Source organism: Sus scrofa, chromosome 14 (assembly GCF_000003025.6).
Source record: "Sus scrofa isolate TJ Tabasco breed Duroc chromosome 14, Sscrofa11.1, whole genome shotgun sequence".
NCBI lineage: Eukaryota > Metazoa > Chordata > Mammalia > Artiodactyla > Suidae > Sus > Sus scrofa.
The window spans coordinates 140107014-140126194 of record NC_010456.5 but is presented as its reverse complement, the minus strand read 5'-3'; positions in this window follow the sequence as shown (position 1 = coordinate 140126194).

Genomic DNA, 19181 nt, shown 5'->3' with positions numbered 1-19181 from the left:
AATGTACTCTGACAATTTCAGCCTTTCATTCACAGAGTTTAAGCCGTGCGCATTTACTGTAATCTTTGACACAGTTGGTTGTAAGTCTGCTGCCTCGCTAGTATCTCTCCCTTATCCCATCTGCTTTTTTGTTCTTTCCTTTCTGCCTTCCTTTGGACTATTCAAGGATGTTTGTAGTATTCGCCTGATTCTACAACAAATCTTCTTTATAAATGTCGGCTCTTGCTCTAAGGGTTTCATGGTCCCCCACTGATCTTGGTGAATTAATGTCAAGACACTCACCAGAACGTGAGAACCCTGCAACCAGATGCTTCCGGTTTTTCTCTTTCCCCTTATCCTTCCTTATTGCTGTCGTGTATTTCACTTCAACCAACTATAAACAGCTAGTCATTGTTATCGACTGGCAAACAGTTGTTTATCTTCCAAGTAATTAGGAGAAGACGAAAGTGTTTTATCATCACATAGTATATATGGATTCTCTTCCTTCCTACGTGCAGACCGGAGTTCCCTCTGCTGTCATTTCCTTTAAGGCTCAGGGCTTCCTTCCGGATCTTGTCCTTATGCTTCTAGCCTGTTGGCGACAGAATCTCTCCACTTTCACTTATTGGAAGATGTCTTCATTCCACTTTTTTTCTTCTTTTGCTGAACACAGAATTCTAATTTGGCAGAATTTATTTTCAGCTCTTTCGACGTCTCTTCACTGTCCTGGCTTTGTTTAAGCTGAGAAGTCAGCAATAATTCTTCCCATTGTTCCCCTGCAGATAATGTGTATTTTTCACTTGCTTTTAGATTGCTTTTCTTGATCTGCATTTTCATCAGTTTGGCCACGCTATGTCTAGTTGCGGTTTTCTTTGAATTTATCAAGTCTGGCACTAAATATGCCCCTTCACTTTGTGAATTCCTTTTCATTTTTATCCAGTTGGGACATTTCCAGTAGCGCCTTCTCCGTGCCCCATGTGCCCTCTTTTCTTCTGGGAATTTAATTACATGTAATGTAGGTGGCTTGATACTCCCCACTGTTAATGATTCTGCGTTCACTTTTTCAGCCACGTTGTGTCTTTTTTAAATAAACTTTTCCTTTTAGAGGAGTATTCGATTTGCAGAGCTGTTGCAGAGGCCGTGCAGAGGGCCCCCTTTCGCTCCATGCTCAGTGGCTGCTATCACCAGTGTCCTGCAGTGTGCGGGACAGTGGACGACCTCAGTGAACAGATGCCGATACAGCAACTGAAGCCCAGGCTTCGTTCACAGCTCCACAGTTTTCCCAGGGCCTCTCTCTGCCCGCCCCAGGATCCCCTCCGAGATCCCACCCCGAACACCGCAGGACCCTGAGTCTCAGGGCTCCTTAGGTTCCTCTTGGTTGCAGTAGCTTCTCAGACTTCCCTTGTCCTGGATGACCTTGACAGGTTGGAGGGGAGCGGGTCAGGCATCCTGCAGAGCGCCCCTCGGCTGAGGAGTGCTCGTCTGATGGTGGGACCGGGGTGAAGTGTCTTTGGGAGGCAGACCCCAGGTGAAGCGCCTTCTCGTCCACTACCCGTGGTCCACACAGGAGAGGACTTCTCACAGTTCACAGGAACCGTCTGATGTCTCTGGCTTGACAGTGTCTGTCACAGTCTTACTCGTGGCTTTAGAGCCCTTGTCTGCCAGTCCTAATGATAGGATTTTGTCCTCTGTGTCTCCGTAATCAAATGGGCGGTATTTTTGGCTTCCTTGCATATCTTGTGATTTTTAACATTTCTGGGCACTGTTTATAAAAGAAGAGTGGAGTCTTAGGTGTAACTTGGTTTTGTCTCATTCACTTCTCGGATGGTGCGTGGCTGATCTTTCAGATTTCCCTAGAGTCGAGTTGAGCTGATGTGCAGCCAGGCTCTAAACAGATCCAGTTCACGTGTGACCACCTGAATGCCACAGGCTTTTGTGACCTTGTCAGCATTTGATCGGGAGGTGTTGGCTGTGGTTTCAGATGTTTTTGCCTCAGCTTAGCATTCAGCTCCAGAAGAGCCATGGAATCCATCCACTTAAAGAAAAAGCAAGCCCAGCGTGGTCTGACCAGCCTCTCCTCTGCTGCTGAAGAAGCGCCTGCCAGAGGCACTGAGCTGAATGCCCTGTCCTTGCCCTTGGCGAGCTGCCTTACAGACTCCAGTCTGCCGCCTCCCACACGGTCCTTCAAGACCCCGGATTCCCCCTCACCTCTGCAAAGTTCCTCCCCCTGGGCCCCTTCCTCAGGGGTGGGAGCTGCCAGGTCCTGCTACTTCCTACCAAGAGCTCCAAGATCTGAGACATTCAGGTCGCGAGCTTTCTTGCATCTGTTGCTCTTGGTTAGCTCCATAGAAAAATCGGATTTTTATTTTGTCTTATTTTAAAATTGTATTACCTGTTAGTGAAATACTTTGAGGTCATATATCTGCCTCTGATTGTGGAACTTGCTGACATGAGAAACAGATGTTGTGTGTCTCAGTGTCACTTACTCATCGATCCTATGGGGGTCAAAGGAAACCACTGAAGAATGAGGAAACCCAAAGCTCTGCTCAACTAAACAACGTCTCTCCCAAAGAGGACCTGGCTCAACCAAAAAACCCCAGTTCGCAATGCACACGTGAATGAACGGAAAGCTTTCTCACAAATTGAATGTAACGTGTACATTTAAAATGTGCATCGCTGCATCACGGATTGCTTCCAACCACCATTTTCGTAAAACGGACTTGAACCGGAGGCCGAGAATAACATGTTCGTGTCTTTCAGCGTTTGCTCCCAAAAAGCCGGCTCTGAAGTCCGCTGCTCAGGCCCTTTAGATGAGTTCCTACAGCAGGAAAAGTAAGGGGCTGCAGAGCGAGGGGTCTGGTCGCTCATTCTGAACCTGATAAGGTGTCAAGGGCGGGTACCGACTAGTTTGGCATTTTCAGAGAAAAGAAGAGATGGCAGGTATCGTTTTCGTATAGTTCAAGAACTTGAAATCTACAACTCATTATGTTTTTCTTGACAATTATGGGACAAAAGGTGTTAGACGTGTCATTTGAAGCACGTTTTTCAGATCGTGGTGTTAAAGAGCCGGCCGAGGAGGAGGCGTCCTGACACACGTCCTGTTACATCCCCTGTGTTAGGGCTCAGGTGGAGACGCCTGTACCCCTGTGCCTACGCGTTTGCGGGATCAGCCTCCGGTCCCAGGAGTGCACGCGTGTTTGACTGATGGGGATGCTGGGCATGTGCAGGACACAGGCAGCTGCTCCTCCTTCGCCCTGACCTGTTCGTGGCAGCAGAGCACACCCGCACGCCTGCCTGGAGTGGGGGTCCACGCGGCATGGCCGGAGGGGCCTCTGAAGTGCAAACGGACCTGGGTGCCCCGAGCCGGTCAGTGCCAGCGTTTTATGGGCTTTCCCATGAAGGTCCCAATGTTGTTTGAAGGCCGAGCTGGGAAAACGCTTCCATCTGAGCAAGCGAGGGTTTTATCTACCCACAGGGAAGATGTGTACGCTGAGACCCATTTAAAAATTATGCGCCAAAGCTGCCCCTGATCACAAAGAGAAAGATGGGATCTGATGTAAGTGGGGGCATTGCAGGAATCCATCCGTCCCTGTTTCCCAGATTGAGCCATTTCACCTTCTGGGGATCACCCGCTGAGAAACTGCTCCATTTTCTTTATATTGTGTTTCACCAAAACAGCCAGAATTGTTGACAGATGCAGCCAACACTTGCCGCTGTTGAAGCAGTTGGTGGTAAAAGTGATGAGACAATTGTATGCTTATTTTAAAAGTATATGCATGTTAGGAGTTCCCGTCGTGGCGCAGTGGTTAACGAATCCGACTAGGAACCATGAGGTTGCAGGTTCGGTCCCTGGCCTTGCTCAGTGGGTTAAGGATCCGGCATTGCCGTGAGCTGTGTTGTAGGTTGCAGACACGGCTTGGATCCCGCATTGCTGTGGTTCTGGCGCAGGCCAGTGGCTACAGCTCCAATTGGACCCCTAGCCTGGGAACCTCCATATGCTGCGGGATCGGCCCAAGAAATAGCAAAAAGACAAAAAAAAAAAAAAAGTATATGCACATTAAAATTTTTTAAAGAATTGTAACAGATCTTTAAAAATTTCCCTAGAACAAATGAGTTGTGCCCAGTGAGGATTTTTTTTGAGGCTACAACTGAGCAACCCTGGTCTGAGACACACAGCCGCCCTAAATTTCTGCAGGACTGTTTGCATTTCCAAGTGGTAGTTGTGGTGGCGACAGAAGCTAGCAATTGTCAAGATGACTACGTGTCAGGCTCAGATCTCAATCACAGGATTTAAAATTTCAATCAACACCAAATCTTCCTTCCTAGGCCCCTTTGTAAACACTGCAAAGGGCTTATGTAGCAGGTGTTTTTTTTTTTTTTTTTTTTTTTTTCCCAGAAATTTTAGATTAGGCAACCTCAGGGCTAAGCATTACCACTCAATGCTGGTAAGATAACTAGCATAAAGTCATCCAGTATTTAAGTACCATCTCATAGTTTATAAACCAAAGTTTGTTCAATACGTACAAAAATACCAAGGCTATTTTAGCCCTTTTCAAAATGAAACAAACAATCATATGCAGAGGAAACACAATTTAATTTACTATACTTGGGTTAAAAAAACTCTAGTAGTTTCTCCCATTGTCAAAAAAATTGCAATTTATAGACTTTGGGCAAAATATACCACTGCTGGAAATTAACTATGTTGTAATAATTATTAACAAGAAAGTGATATTCATACACACCATAGAGCAGAATTTTAGACAAGATATGACCACAAAATGATGGCACTTGTTTTCTCATATATGCAAACTTGTAAATCCAAATGAGTTACAGTGTCTAAGTAACTCACCTTAGGAACAAATATCTTTATTAGAATAATGTCTTTTTTCCCCCCTAAAGTCAGTTTAGAACAAATTGCATTATTCTCCATGTCATGTTTATACTCACAGATACACACACATCTTGTCACAGTGAATGTTGGTTAAAGAATGATTTTTGAGTGAGGAAAACACGTCCTTAGTTTTTGAGTAAAATAGAATTTTCCCTCCTTTGCTTTGCCTGGAATCCCCTCCGTGTGAGACCATCGCGGGCTGCGGCTCTGCCCTCGAGAAGCCTGCGGCTTCAGAGGGGACGCCTGTCACCAGGCAGGGGTGACTTACATGTGGCTCCAGGAGGAGGGTCACGGTGCAGGAGGTGACGAGCCCGGAGGACCCCCCGCGTGGTGGCCGTGAGGCTAAAGCCAGGCTCCGGGGTTCACCTGCAAGAACGGGCAGGTGGCACCAGGTTCAGAACCCAGCGTGTCCGGAGCAGCGTGACCCCCGCCTCGCACAGCCCCTGCCGCTGTCGCCACCACCCAAAGGACCTCCGGGAGCCCTGAGAGGGGAGGGCGTCCCCTCGAACCTTCCCCGGCCGCTCCTTCCCAACCCTGGGTTTGAGGATCCATGGATTTTACTCCATCCCAAGCTTCCCGAGGGCGCTCCGGGCAAAGCCTGCGGGTTCCCGCCTCCCCAGCTGTCCCCAGGGCCCCACCCTAAGGGAACCTGTTCTGAAGCAGCCTGGCCCCTCCTGTACCCCACGTCTCTACACGCGGTTACGCCCCGCCGGCGCCATGGCAACAGCACGCCGCCCCCTCCCCGCCCTGTGAGCAGCCCTGCGCCGAGGGGCCTGCAGCTCTGGGTCCTTGGCACGGGGACCCCCCTCAACCCTCGCGGTCCTCTGCACTTTCAGGCACTCGCGCCTGAGGCGGCTCCGAGACGGCAGCTCCTGAACGTCCCATTTACCGCGGTGACACGGGGACTCGCGGCAGATTCCAGGTGTCACCGCAGGCCCAATGCGCCCCCGACCTCAGGGCCCTCATCGAGCTCCCTTGGGACTTGAAACTCTCGGGGCGCCTCTCCCCGCTTCCTCCGCCCCCCGGGGTCGCGTAATGCAGCGTTTCCTTTTCTGGGGGCGGGGGAATACGGGACCGTGTGTGTGTGTGTGTGTGTGTGTGTGTGTGTGTGTGTGTGTGTGTGTGTTCTTTATCCAGTCACTGTACATGGCGTGGCGATTGCTTTCGTTGCCTGGCTATTGTGAATAAAGCTGCAGTCAGCATGGGAGTGCACGTGTCTCCTTGAGTTTCTGCTTTCGGTTCTTTAGATGGATACTCAGAAGTAGAATTGAGCATCACACGGTGTAGTTTTCATTTGTTTTTTCTTTGTAGGGCCACACCAGTGGTATGTGGAAGTTCCCAGGACTAGAGGTTGAATTGGAGCTGCAGCTGCCAGCGAATGCCACGGCCACAGCCACAGCAACGCCAGATCCTCCAAGCCATGTCTGTGACGTACAGCTCACAGCAAGGCAAGATCCTTAACCCACTGAGCGAGGCCGGGGATCGAACCTGCAACCTCATGGATACTCATCGCGTTCTTAACCTGCTGAGCTACAACAGAAACTCTTATAGGTCTATTTTTCATTTTCTTCCTCCTCTTCTTCTTTCCTTTCTCTTCTTTTTCCTCTTCCTCTTCATCTGCTTCTGCTGCTTCTCCTTCCTCTTCTGCTTCCTCTTCCTCTTCTTCTTCCAGCTGCCCTCATGGCATGTGGGAGCTCCTGGGCCAGGGATCAAACCCACGCCACAGCCGCAACCTGGGGCTCTGTAGTGACCATGCTGGATCCTTAACCTGTTGTGTCACAAGGGAAGTCCTATTTTTCATTTTTGGAAGATACCCACGCTATCTTCCGTAGTATCTGCGCCATTGTACTCAGTGCGCAGGCCTCGCCCATCTCTGCATCCTCGCCAACACCGTTATCCTTTGGGGGGAGGGTACCAGCCATTCTAGCAGATATGACGGGGCAGCTTGTGGTTTTGGTTTGCGTTTCCCTGAGGACTAGGGATTCGGAGCACCTTCTCATGTACCTGCTGGCCATATTTCTTTGGAGAGATGTCTATTCAGCTCCTCGGTGTATTTTTTCATTTGGGTCATCTGTGTTTTTGCGATTAATTGTAAGAGTTCCTTATATAATTTGGATATTAACCCCTTACCGTGTGTGTTGCCAGCAGCTGCCGTCTCCCAGCCTGTAGACGGCCGCTTCCTCCCCTTTGCTGAGCGTTTCCTTTGCTCTGGAGAAGCTTCTTTGTCCGGTGTGGGCTCACTTGTCTATTTTTGCTTTGGTGGCCTGGGCTTTTGGTATCGTGTCTGTGAGATTATTTCTGAGATCAGTGTCAAGAAGCTTCTTGCCTGTATTTTCTCCTGAGAGTCTTACCGTTCCGGGCCTTATAGTTAAGGTTTAATCCATGTTGAGTTGATTTTTGTGTGTGATGCCATGTAGGCTCCCATTTCGTTCCTCGGCATGTGGATACCCGATTTTCTCAACATCGTGTGTGGGAGGGACCAAGACTACGGCATTGACGTGCGTGCAGGCATCCAAGCAGCGTGACAGGCTGGAGGGCCGAGGAAGACACCCCCACGCAGTCATTCCACCGATTTTGGCGAGGGACCCGTGAGCGCGTGCCAGGGAAAGGACAGCCTTTTCCTTCTTCTTAGGAAGTATGTCTCTCTGCTTATTATGGATGCTGCTTAAAATGCGGGTTTTTAATGGAATATTTAGAGACTTAAAACAAATGACAGTTCCCCAGGGGTTCATGGCAGCACTTTTTCTCTGTGTGGTCCATTTTCACCTGTAAATGTATCATTATACACGGTGTCAAAGAGTTCCCCGGGCATTGATTATTCCTATAAGCTTTTAGAACAAACAGGCCGGGGAAGTAGGGAGAAAATGAACCTTATTCTCCAGGACACGCATTGATCACTAGCCTTTCCCTGCTGGACAGCCTCTGTCATTATGGAAGGTGCTTCTTCATGGAGAGGACACCTCCAGAGATTCCATCCCCTGTCAAGAAACCCCATGACCCTCAGCCTATAGCTTCAAGGCCCGTTGCAACTTGCCCCCGTCACAGTGCCTCCCTGGCAGAAGTGTGTAATGATTACGCTGCAGTGATCCACAGAAAAGGCTGTGCCCAGTGCCTGTACAGACTAGTGGTTCCAAGACTCTGTCCTTTACAGGCGTTGTTTTTTTAATTTTAAGTTTTTATTTTTTTGTGGAAGCAGAGTTGATTTACAATGTTATGTAAGCTCCGGGTGCACAGCAAAATGGTTGAGTTATACACACACGCACATGTGCCCCCACATATATTCTTTTTGAAATTCCTTTCCATTGTATGTGGTCACAGATATTGAATATACTTCCCTGGAGTATAGGGTAGGTCCTTGTCGTGTGTCTATTTTATAAACCGTGGTGTGCACCTGCTAATCCCAAACTCCTAATTTATCCCCCCCCTTTCTCCTTTGAACTACGGGTGTGTTTTCTATGTCTGTGAGTCTGCTTCTATTTTGTAAATGAGTTCATTTGTGTTATGTTTTGGAGTCCATGTATGTGTGACCTCATATGGTATTTATCTTTCTCCGTCTGACTTCACTTAATCACTGCGTCTATCTGTGCTGCTGCAAATAGCACTACTTCATTCTTTTTTAATGGCGTATATGTATCACATCTTCTTTAGCCACTCCTCTGTTGATGGACGTTTAGGTTGTTTCCATGTCTTGGCTATTATAAATTGTGCTGCAGTGACCACAGGGGTGCATGTATCTTTTTTCCCCCATTTTTTAAAGCTTTATTGATGTATAGCTGATTTACAAAGTTGTGATAATTTCTGTTGAAGAACAAGGTGATTCAGCCCTACATGTCCACGCATCCATTCTTTTTCAGATTCTTTCCCCACACAGACCATCACGGAGTATCGGGTCGAGTTCCTTGTATCCTTTTACGTTGGCGTTTTCTCTGGATGTGTGCCCGGGAGTGGGGTTGGGGGTCACATGGCGGTTCTCTTTAGTTTTTAAGGCGCCTCCACACTGCAGCACCAGTGGCTTCAGCAATTTAGACGCCACCAGCCCTGCAGGAGGGTTCCCTTTTCTCCACCATCGGTTATTTGTGGACTTTTCGACGATGGCCGTTCTGACTGGTGTGACGTGGTGCCTGACTGCAGTATCGACTCGCATTTCTCTAATGATTAGGGACGTGGAGCATCTTCTCATGTGTCAGGCAGTGTTTTAATACATGTTTATTCTCTCTCTGAACTGAGAGCGGACAGCAGAGCTGCAGGGAGTGGGTATATGAGCAGGAAGCTCACGCTCGGGCTCAGCCTACCAGGCACTTTGGACTGGAGCCACTGGTGGGTTAGAATCCACTTCCGATCTGCAGACTCGACGGGGCGCACCAGCTCCATCTGCACAGGCACCCCGTTAGCTGCTAGGGCAGCTCAGCCAGCACCCTCCTCTTCCCAGTCTCGTCTGGAGAGGAAGCCCGCGGGGGCCTGCAAATCAAAGCCCGGGTCCATTTGAAGGCGATTTTGTTCAAAGTCATGGGTTTCACCACTTACTTCCTTGGGGGAAAACAGCGTAAGAAATTGCCAGATTCCGAGAGAAAGAATTACTGTCACCTGAGGGGGCACATGGCAGGAGCCAGGGCTGCCTTCTGGCTTGGGGGCAGGTCCTGTGGGATGGCTCACCTGCGTTACTTTTTATAATCTTCCCCGATAAACTTCTGCAATTACGCCTCTTTACAAGGAAACAGAGGCTGAGAGACGTTAAGAAATTTGTCCCTTGTCGTGCAACTCTTACCCAGAGAGCTGCGCTTTAAACCCAGGCCGTCAGACTTGAGGGCTGTGCTTGCATATCCTGGGCACGCTAACTCCTCACAGAGAATTATCAATAGAAAGGCTCACCTGTCCAGGAAGAATGGGACCCCAGCCTGCAGAGCCCAAGAGGGGCTGCTGGTGGCCGTGGATTTGGCACTGACGGAGGTGGGGCTGCTGTTCTAGTTTTTCCTTCCTCCTGCAGGCGAGGGGTTCTTGGGAAATGCACCATTTATCATGACGTCCCGGATTCTGGAAAGTTTCAGATCTCTGGGTATATTCAATACAGCCTTTGGTATCAGCGTTTTGTTTTGTTTTGTTTTTTGTCTCTTCATTCCTCTTTATTACTGAATGTGATTCTTTATACTGTTGTAACATGATTTCAAGAGCAGAGGTAAGAAACATTTCTGATAGACTTTAGGGTATAAAAATATCACATTTAAGAATGGCTAGTGGAGGCTTCTTTAAACACAAGTAATTTTTTTAAAGTTTTCAAATTTATAGTGTCATCAAGTTTTGTTTAATGACAGGACTACCGTCAAGGCCACGAAGCTGTTTTATTTTTCAGGGTGGTTACTGAGGAGCCCAAATTCCACAACGCAGGAGCCGTGGCCCTCACAGCTGAGTGGGCACTAGAACCCCCGGAGGGCTTGATAAACAGCCTGCTGGTTCCACCCGGGTCTGCGAGTTGGCAGGTCTGGGGTGGGGCCTGAGAACCTGCATTTCTAGCAAGTTCCCAGGGGACTGTCCATCTCAGATTCATGCCTCCTGCTGATTAGCTACCTTCTCACGGTGTCCCCTGTCATCAGGTGATGTACCTGTGCCACAGCCCTGTCTGCCCACAAAACTGGTGCCTTGTTAATGGGAACCACGGTCTTAAAGTCAGTTTAGGAGACATTCCAGCAGCAGGACAGCTCTGCCTTCCTGGGTGATGTGTGCCCGCTGTCGGGCAGGGGCTGGGCTGAGGGAGAGGACGGGGAGGAAGAGAAGAGAGGAGAAGAGGGGCACCGTAGTGCCCTAAGGACAGGCAGGGAAACCAGCACACAGAGGGAGCAGCATTAAGTCCCAAAGACGCTAGAAAACACAGGAGGGCTATGTGGGGGCAGATGGAAGAGGCCTCGAGGGGACAGACTCCGTAGGATGTGCCGCTGGTTTGGGCGTGGGGAGGTGGGCATGAGGGGACGAAGCAGACCCCAAGGATGGTGGTGCCGTTACCAGGAAGGTGACCTGTCCGGGGCGCAGGGGCCTGGTCTGGGCACCACTGCTGTGGACCGTGCCCAGGGCGGTGAATGGCAGGCATTCCCACGACAGCTACTAAAAGGTAAATGCAAGAGAAATGACAGGAGGGAATGTTTGGGAGAAAAATTCCAAGAGATTATTTGGGGGCACTTTAGTTTAAGGTCTTGGGGGCATTTGAAAGTAGAGATGCTTGAACCGTGTAGTCTTAGAAGACAGGTGTGTGTGGCAACAGAGGTGCTGGGGATCTAGGGCACATGGCGGGGCCTGAGGTCACAGGGGACAGTGGAGAGCGAGGCCAAAGGTCTCCAGGGCTTGGGTAGAAAAGGAAGAGTGGGCAGGGCTCTGAGCCGGGGAGGCAGGATACGTGGACGATAAATCAAGACGCTGAGACACTTAGAAGACACACGGTGTCTGCTGCAAGAAGGAAGGGTGTGCAGCTTGGGAGGAACTGCTGAGAGGAGCGGCCGCTGCCCGCGTCAGGGCCCTTACGTAAAAGGTGAGCCGAGGCCAGCTAGGAGCCAGCCTCGGGGGCAGGTGCTGGCTGGCGACGCTCAAAGGAAAAGCTTTGGGATCGTTGTCAGAGCTGGTTCCTGCTCGGATGCGCCTCATGGATTCATGGTCCCTTGGGCTCATTGCTCAGCCCTTAGGGGGCTGTTTTACCATCTGCAAAGTGAGAGGTTAGAGAAATGAAATCAACAGTCTTTCCAACATTCGCGTCTAAGAAAGCGAACAAAGGGGTCTGCGTGTTCATTGTGATTTTCTCATTTTTCTTGCCGCTTTTTTTTGGCTGTGGCTCTGGCATGTGGAAGTTCCCGGGCCAGGGATGGAACCTGAATCACAGCAGTGGCAATGCCGGATCCTTAACCCGCGGCACCACCAGTGGAACTCCTGTTTTGTCTTTCTATTCCACCTGCTTTCATGGAATCCGTAACTGAGTTTGGCGCCCCCAGACCCTGAAATGAGAAATTATACACCGAAGGCTGCTGGGTGACTTGCGTTAACTGCGTGGGTGATCTGTGGGCTCAGCAGGAAGATTTGTGGGGAAACAAACACAAGCAAGTTTTTAGAGTCCCGTCAGCACCCGTGAGGCCCCTGGGGCGGCGGCCTTGCTGTCAGCAGTGTCATTGCCATCAACATCGTCACCCCGCAGTTTCCAAGCGATGCCTGAGCTGGTGGAGGACATACCAACCTAGAACACGTGGTTCGAGTCGGAACCAGGCCTCCTCCTCCCCAGCCTCCCTCGCTCTGTCCCTCGGGAGCAGTCAGAAAGAGAGCGACCCGCCTGTGTCCCCCCCATGCCGCCACTGTCATAAGGCATGATCCAGAAAATCCATCAGACGGGGCCCTGGACCCTCAGCCTGGCAGGGGAGGAGAGAAAATTAAAGCTTTCCTGCATCTCTAGAGATGCGGGAAGATGACTAACCGCATTGGACGCCCGAGTCCACAGCCATCCTGCAGCTCAGCCCTTTCTCAGCTGGTGGAAATTCGAAAATGAATTCTATAAGCAGTTAATCTGGGGAGTTATGAGTGCTGTAATCCACTGAAATTAGTTTTATGTAGTGAGCATGATGGCGTGAGCTTTCTAAACACAGCTCATGTCAAATCTGTCTTTTAAGTCTCCCACTCCGGAGAGCATCTTGCTCGCAGACATGCTGTGCTTTGCCACGAGACGCTCTGTTCCCGCAGAGCCGGGAGCTTCTGTGTCAGCACAGGAACTGTCTGGGCCTCGGGCGTCCGCTCATGGCTCCTTCCCTCCCACCGGCAGTTTCTGCACGGATTTTTTTCTTTTTCTGCAAAAGAAACGCTCTAATCATAAGGAAACAGGCAGAGGAATTAGATGGAAACAAACATCAGCTCCATCCAGGGACACAGGCCAGGGCTGCCCTGGGGACAGAGTTTGTGAGAAGTCAGGGCCTCTGCCGGATGCTCTGTGAGATTAGGGTGCCCTGTGAGCCACGTGCGCGGGTCCCCATGGCCTGGGCAATGCTCAGAGTACAGGTGGGGACACGGGGAACCCTGGCGGGACTGTGGCGTTCCAGGGACTGCGAGACCTTGGACAGAGATGAAGGGCTTCTGGGCCATCGACCTCAAAATTCTCCCTGGAGGAGGGAGCTGAGTCATAGCCCAGCCAAGCTCAACTGGTGACAGTGAGTCACTTTCCCTGCCAGCGGGAATTGAGCTGGGTTTGGTCCAGCCACGGAACCACTGGCTGAACCAAAGCCTGAATCAAGGCTTTCTGTGATCTGAGCCTCCCCTTTTCCCCTGAGGGGGGCCTCGTCCTCCTCCCAACCCCCATCCAAAGATGCTCTGTGGAGCGTGTGTCCCAGCAGCTGCCTGTCCTTCTTGCAGGAATGGAGGTTTCCCTTCCGCCTCATAGAATTAATCTGAGAAGCATCCCAGCTGATTCCCCCTAGAATCCGAAAAACCACGGCCCCTGTAACCTCAAACTAAGTGGTGCTGTGAGACATTTCGGGGGGGCCATTCTCATGTGTGTGGTGCCCGCTTATGTGTTTGTCTCAGGATGGGTCTGGGATGGTCTGAAAATGATGTTCCTGGACTTGAAGCACTTCTGACACTGGTGTGACTTCGAAGGGGCTCCGTGCCTTCCGCTGGTGGCCGACTGTCTGGCGGGAATGAGTAGGAGAGTGTGTTCTAGGAACAGGGCCCCATGGCAGGCGGGCCCACTGGCGCTTGCATCATACAAGCTGCCGCTCTCGGATGCAGTGATTAGCAGTGCAGGAAGCCCGGGGGTGAGGCAGGCTGGGCACACACCCTCAGAGGCTCATCCTCAGGCAGTGGCCTGTACCTTATTGCCCTGTCCCCTCCCTGTCCCTCCCTGGTCTCCAGGAGCTGCTGACCATGGAGAACCATCTAGAAGGGCGAGTCATTAATTTTAAGGAGCTCTGCCCTTTTTCTTCTTTTCCTTGTCAGAAGATCCTGCCTAATGCTGAGATGCTCACTTCCCTAATTAACTCGATACTTGTATCTGGACAGCTATGCGCTGAACTTTGCAGGGTTTGGATTCTGGGCCCGCTGTAGCACACTGCAGTATCAGTAGGTTTTACAGCTCAGATGGTGGGAGAGGCGCCTGAACATCAGTTGGCGTATTCACCTGCCCATGGAGGAAGAAGCCATTGGCATCTTGGGTGATGAGAATTCCGGGTCTGACTTGAAAACCCACTGCAGGTTCTTGACTATCTGCATCGTCAACATGGAAGTCATCCAGACTCTTCCAGCCTCTCCCCTCTGCACCTCCAGGGCCAAAGAGAAGGTGCCCAGGTGACCTCCATGGGTGCATTAGCTAGGACAGTCCTTGGGTTTCCGATGGAAATGGAACTCTGTTGTCAGGTCCCAGCAAGCTCAGCCACAGAGGCTCAGGGCTCAGGATGCTTCTAGGGAGCAGGCAAAACAGCACTTCCCAGCAGCATCTTCCACAGCCATCCATGTGTCAAAACTACTTTAGAGCCAAAATAATTGAAATAGTAAAATGGAAATGTTGCGTGCTTCTTAGTTAACTCTATGAACATTTTGAAAACATCTCTGGATTATGCTGGTTCCTTTGAAAAGAGTAAAAAACCGAAAACTAGTAATTATATATTATTTCTTCAATAGGAAACTATGATGTGAAAAACTTCTTTGCTGAATTAATGAATAGTTTTTAAGGCTGGAAGAATATTTATTCCATGTTTGTTCTATTTAAGTTGTAATAGCTACAGCTAAAACATCTTTTTGTTTAATCATATTATTAATATGGTCCACCTCACTCTCCGGTCTAGGAAATCAACAAACCAAGAAATAAATCCCGGATTTGTAGCACTTGCCAATTTCTGTGGTGTAAATACTCCCACTGTGACTGGTTTCTGATTTGAATCTGCCAAGCTGACATCACAGAACAGAGCTGAAAAGAGGTACACAACAAATGGCTACACAGCCTTCCCACCACATGGATGCCTTAGGTGTACAAAGGCTCAGGAGCAGAAAGAACTGTAAAATATGGAAAAATAACTGATAGGTTTTGAATATTTATTATCTTTGTTTTGAATATGACTTGATAGTAAATTACATACTTCGGTTTTCAACAATGGTTATATTTAACAAATGGATTTCAAAATTCTTACAATTACAGTCTTGCAAGATGGTCCAAGCTGGTTCCAGGACGTGAAGGTTTGTTTCCTTGCTTTTATTCTAGGCTGAAGGTGTCCTAGTTTCATGCTCTTCTCATGGTGGATGCAGAAGATCAATAAAGATACAAAGTGTTTCTTATAGGTCACTTCCTCCTGGTTTCCACTGGCCAAAGCAAATCACCTGACTGGGCCTGAAATCAGTGGGACAGGGAGGTACAGTTCACTCAGAAAAGAGCTTCAAACAAATATGCTTGCATTCTGAATGGCCCTTTAGCTGGGTATAAAATCTTAGGCTGACATTGCTTTTACCACAGCATCTTGAAATGATCATTCCATTGTCTTCTACCATCTACTGTTGATGAGAAATTCATCCTCAGTCTCATGTTTTTTTTAAAAGCAATTTTCCTTTCTTTCTAGTGGTTTTAAAAATAGTTTCTTTATTACTGCTCTGCATTTCCACTATGATTGATTTAAATTTTTTTTCCTGATCAATACTGGAATGATGCATTTTTTTCCATCAAATCTGAAAACTTCTCAGCTATTAAGATTTTATATATTGTTGCCACAATATTCCTTTTGGAATTCCTTTTAAGAATTGAATATATCTTTCTTTGCTGAATTTCATTTCAATTCCAAAGTTCTGTCTTAAATTTATTTTTGACTACATTTAGTCTAGAATTGATTAATGTATTAAAATTGTCATGTAATTGACTATATTACTATTTCCAAGATTTATTATAGGTTCATTTTTATACCTATTTGTTATCATTTTATTTTTTTATATTTTTAAAAATCAGTTAATTATTTTATTTCTTTATTTTTTTGGCCATGCCCATAGCATGTGGAAGTTCCAGGCCTGGGGACCAAACCCAGACCACAGCAGTGACCCAAGGCACAGTGACAACACTGGATCCTTAACATGCTGCACCACCAGGGAATTCCATTTTATTTAATTTTTAATGAACATAATTTATCTTTTTGATCACCCTAAATATAATTATTTTAAGAAGACTTTTAGTCTTCTTTATATAAGGATTTTTCATCTAGAGGACATCATTGTGGCAGTTATTGATTTGGGGAGATATATTGCTAAGCCTTAATATTTCTAACACACTTTGGGCGTGGGTTTGGGGGGCATCTTTTTGTTGATTCGTTTTGTTGTCTTTATTGTTTTACTTTCTTTCTCCTTCTGCATTTACTCTCCTGGTTGTGTTGTGGTTGCCTCTGGATCCCTAGTCAAGGGCCAAGTCTTTAAGGAGTGGTTCAGGGCCTTGGTCCTGAGACAATACTGAGGCTAGGGCAGATCCAAGCACCACGCTCTATGTTGCCCAGCCTCCCTGTACCTTAGCTTCACTGTGGCCTCAGCTCGCATTCAGCAATGCCATTATGTTCAAGCTGTTGCACAAGCGGGAAGATCCCATCCCATGCCCAGCTTTAACACTAAGCCTGATTGTGATTGCCACACCTCACGTAGAGCATTGTCAGTCCTCTTTGGCCTGTATAAGCCAGACTCTCGGCGGCTCTCATGCCTGGAGCCCAGGAGATCCAGGGTTTCAGCCTTACTCACTGCTCAGCATTTCTGCTGTTTCTGGCTCATAAAACACAATTTGTCTTGCTCCTGAGACTTTAACTGTCTTTCTATTTTCTTCTTTTTATGTTTCATCTATTACTGATCTGTTTTGGGAGCAAAAGGGATTCATCAAAACTTGAACTTATGATTCCAGCCTGACAAAAATTAAGGTCATTTGATCTTTACTGCTAACTGGGCCGGATGGTTCCTTTGTCTAGAGATTAATCTTTGTAGAGATGTGAGAACAAAACTAAACCACAAGAAACCAACTTGTATGTATTTAACTCAAGGCTGAATATCTCACAATACATTAGGGAAGCTGGTGTCAAGTTATGCTTTGAAGAGATGGGACATGGTTGCTATTTGTTTAATCACAAAGAAATTCAGGGAATTAAAGAAAAGGACATAATATCAAATTCCTTTTCTGTAGTCACTTGAAAAGAATATATGAGAGTTGTGAAGTTTAAAAATAGTTATAAGTACAAGCTTCCAGTTATAGACTAAATAAGCCACAGGGATACAATGTAAGCATGGTATAGTTATAGGTACAAGCTTCCAGTTATAGACTAAAGAAGCCACAGGGATACAATGTAAGCATGGTATGGTCACTATAGTTTACAATACTGCATCGGGCACTTGAGAGGTGGAGCTCCCTGGGGGCCCAGCAGTTAAGGATCTGCATTGCCACTAATCAGGTTCAATCCCTGACCCGGGAACTTCCATATGCAGTAAAAATAGCCAAATAAATAAATAAGAAAGTTTCTAAAAGAGTAGGTCTTGGAGTTCCTGTCGTGGCTCACAGGAAACGAATCTGACTAGAATCCACTGAGGATGCAGGTTCGATCCCTGGCCCCACTCAGTGGGTTAAGGATCTGGTGTTGCTGTGAGCTGTGGTGTACGTCATAGACATGGCTCAGACCTGGCGTTGCTGTGGCTGTGGCGTAGGCCAGCAGCTCCAGCTCCAATTTGACCCCTAGCCTGGGAACATCCAGATGCCATGGGTGTGGCCCTAAAAAGGCCAAAAAAAGAGAGAGTAATTCTTAAAAGTTCTCATCCCAAGGAAAACACATTTGTAGCTATGTGTGGCGATGGATGTCAACTAGACTTATTGTGGTGATCATTTTGCAATATATACAAATATCTAATCATTATGTTGTATACTTAAAAATAATATAATGTTATATATCAATTGTATCTCTATAAAAAATTATCCCTGTGCTTGGTTACTTTATTCATCTACATAAATAAAGGAATAATACTTGGCCCTCAGAACTGCAGAATCTTCCATTTTTCCAAGAGCTAGTAATGAGGATTTTACTAGATTCCTGAATCTTCCTGTCCAATCATGACCTTGAATTTCCCTTCTGATAATTTCATCTCTGAAGGAGCAGAAGCAATGAAGAGGCTGCTTCACAGGACAAGAGGGAAGTGATAGCTAAAATAGATATGACTTAAGAATCTGGGGAGAAGCCTTCCTGTCACTGTGAACTCAGCTGCAGCACTAATAAAGGAGATTTCAGACTCATTCGAAGAAAGACTGGAAGACGTGATTCCATGGCCTAGAAGGGAAGAAAGCCCAGGAGGGTTGGAAAGTCATGACAAAATGCAGTTTGATTGCGTCATCGTAGACTAATCTGATGAGAAAAATATGTAACTACAAAGTCAGACTCTCTGTGGAAGTGGCCTTTGAAGAGGACGCAGTCGGTATGGAGAGACGTTTACAACCCTACGAAGAGACCCCGTGCAGCTGTCAGGAGACTCTGAGCCTCTGTGCACACAATGAGACACGTGAAGCCCCAGGCCTGAGAAAGAGCCGAAGAGAAACATCTTGGCCCAGACGTTCCAGACAAGAGCCTGTCTTGGGAATGCTCAGGACTTCTGCTTGGGCCACTGATGGACGTTGCTGCAGGAGGAGGCTCCTCAGCCTGTCTTCACTCGAGCAAACGGTCTTCTGGCAAAAAGTGGAACAAATTCTGGGAAATGAGAGGCGGTTGTACAGCGGCTCAGACGACAACCCAGGAGAACTGGCCAATGAGCTCCCCAAACCCGGGCTGGTGGCTATGGAAGCCTGGTGGAGGTCAAGCCCCTTCCAGCTCTCCAGAAGATGCAGGAATAGAGACAGCTTGCTGCATGCTTGTGAGTTTGATGCCCATCATGGGCAAGATTTAGGAGGTATTGTTCCAGAGCTGCGTTGTGCACAGGCAGGAAAAGGAGCCGTCATCATGGGAACACACCTGAGTTCAGCAAGAACACCTTTTACCCGTGAAGGCCCTTCCTTTCTCTGGCAGGTTTACCAGATGAACAGGCAGGGAAAGCTGTTACATCAATTTCATGAGTGTCTGCCTCCTGGTCATATTTCTGGCTTGGGCACCGGGCAGGGTCTCTATTTAATATAACAGTTCTAGAAGCCGATGCTTTGTCTGTCTACTCTGAGATATTTTTTCATTTGCCCCAAACTCTTTAATTCTTCCAACTGCTTCTACACCTGGAATATTCCGTCCTCGGCATCACAGATTAGAGGGCCATGCTCCTCTGAAGGTGCAATGCTCAGGACAGATGAAAAAAAGAACACATCCATTTATTTAAGTTTTTTTGGAGC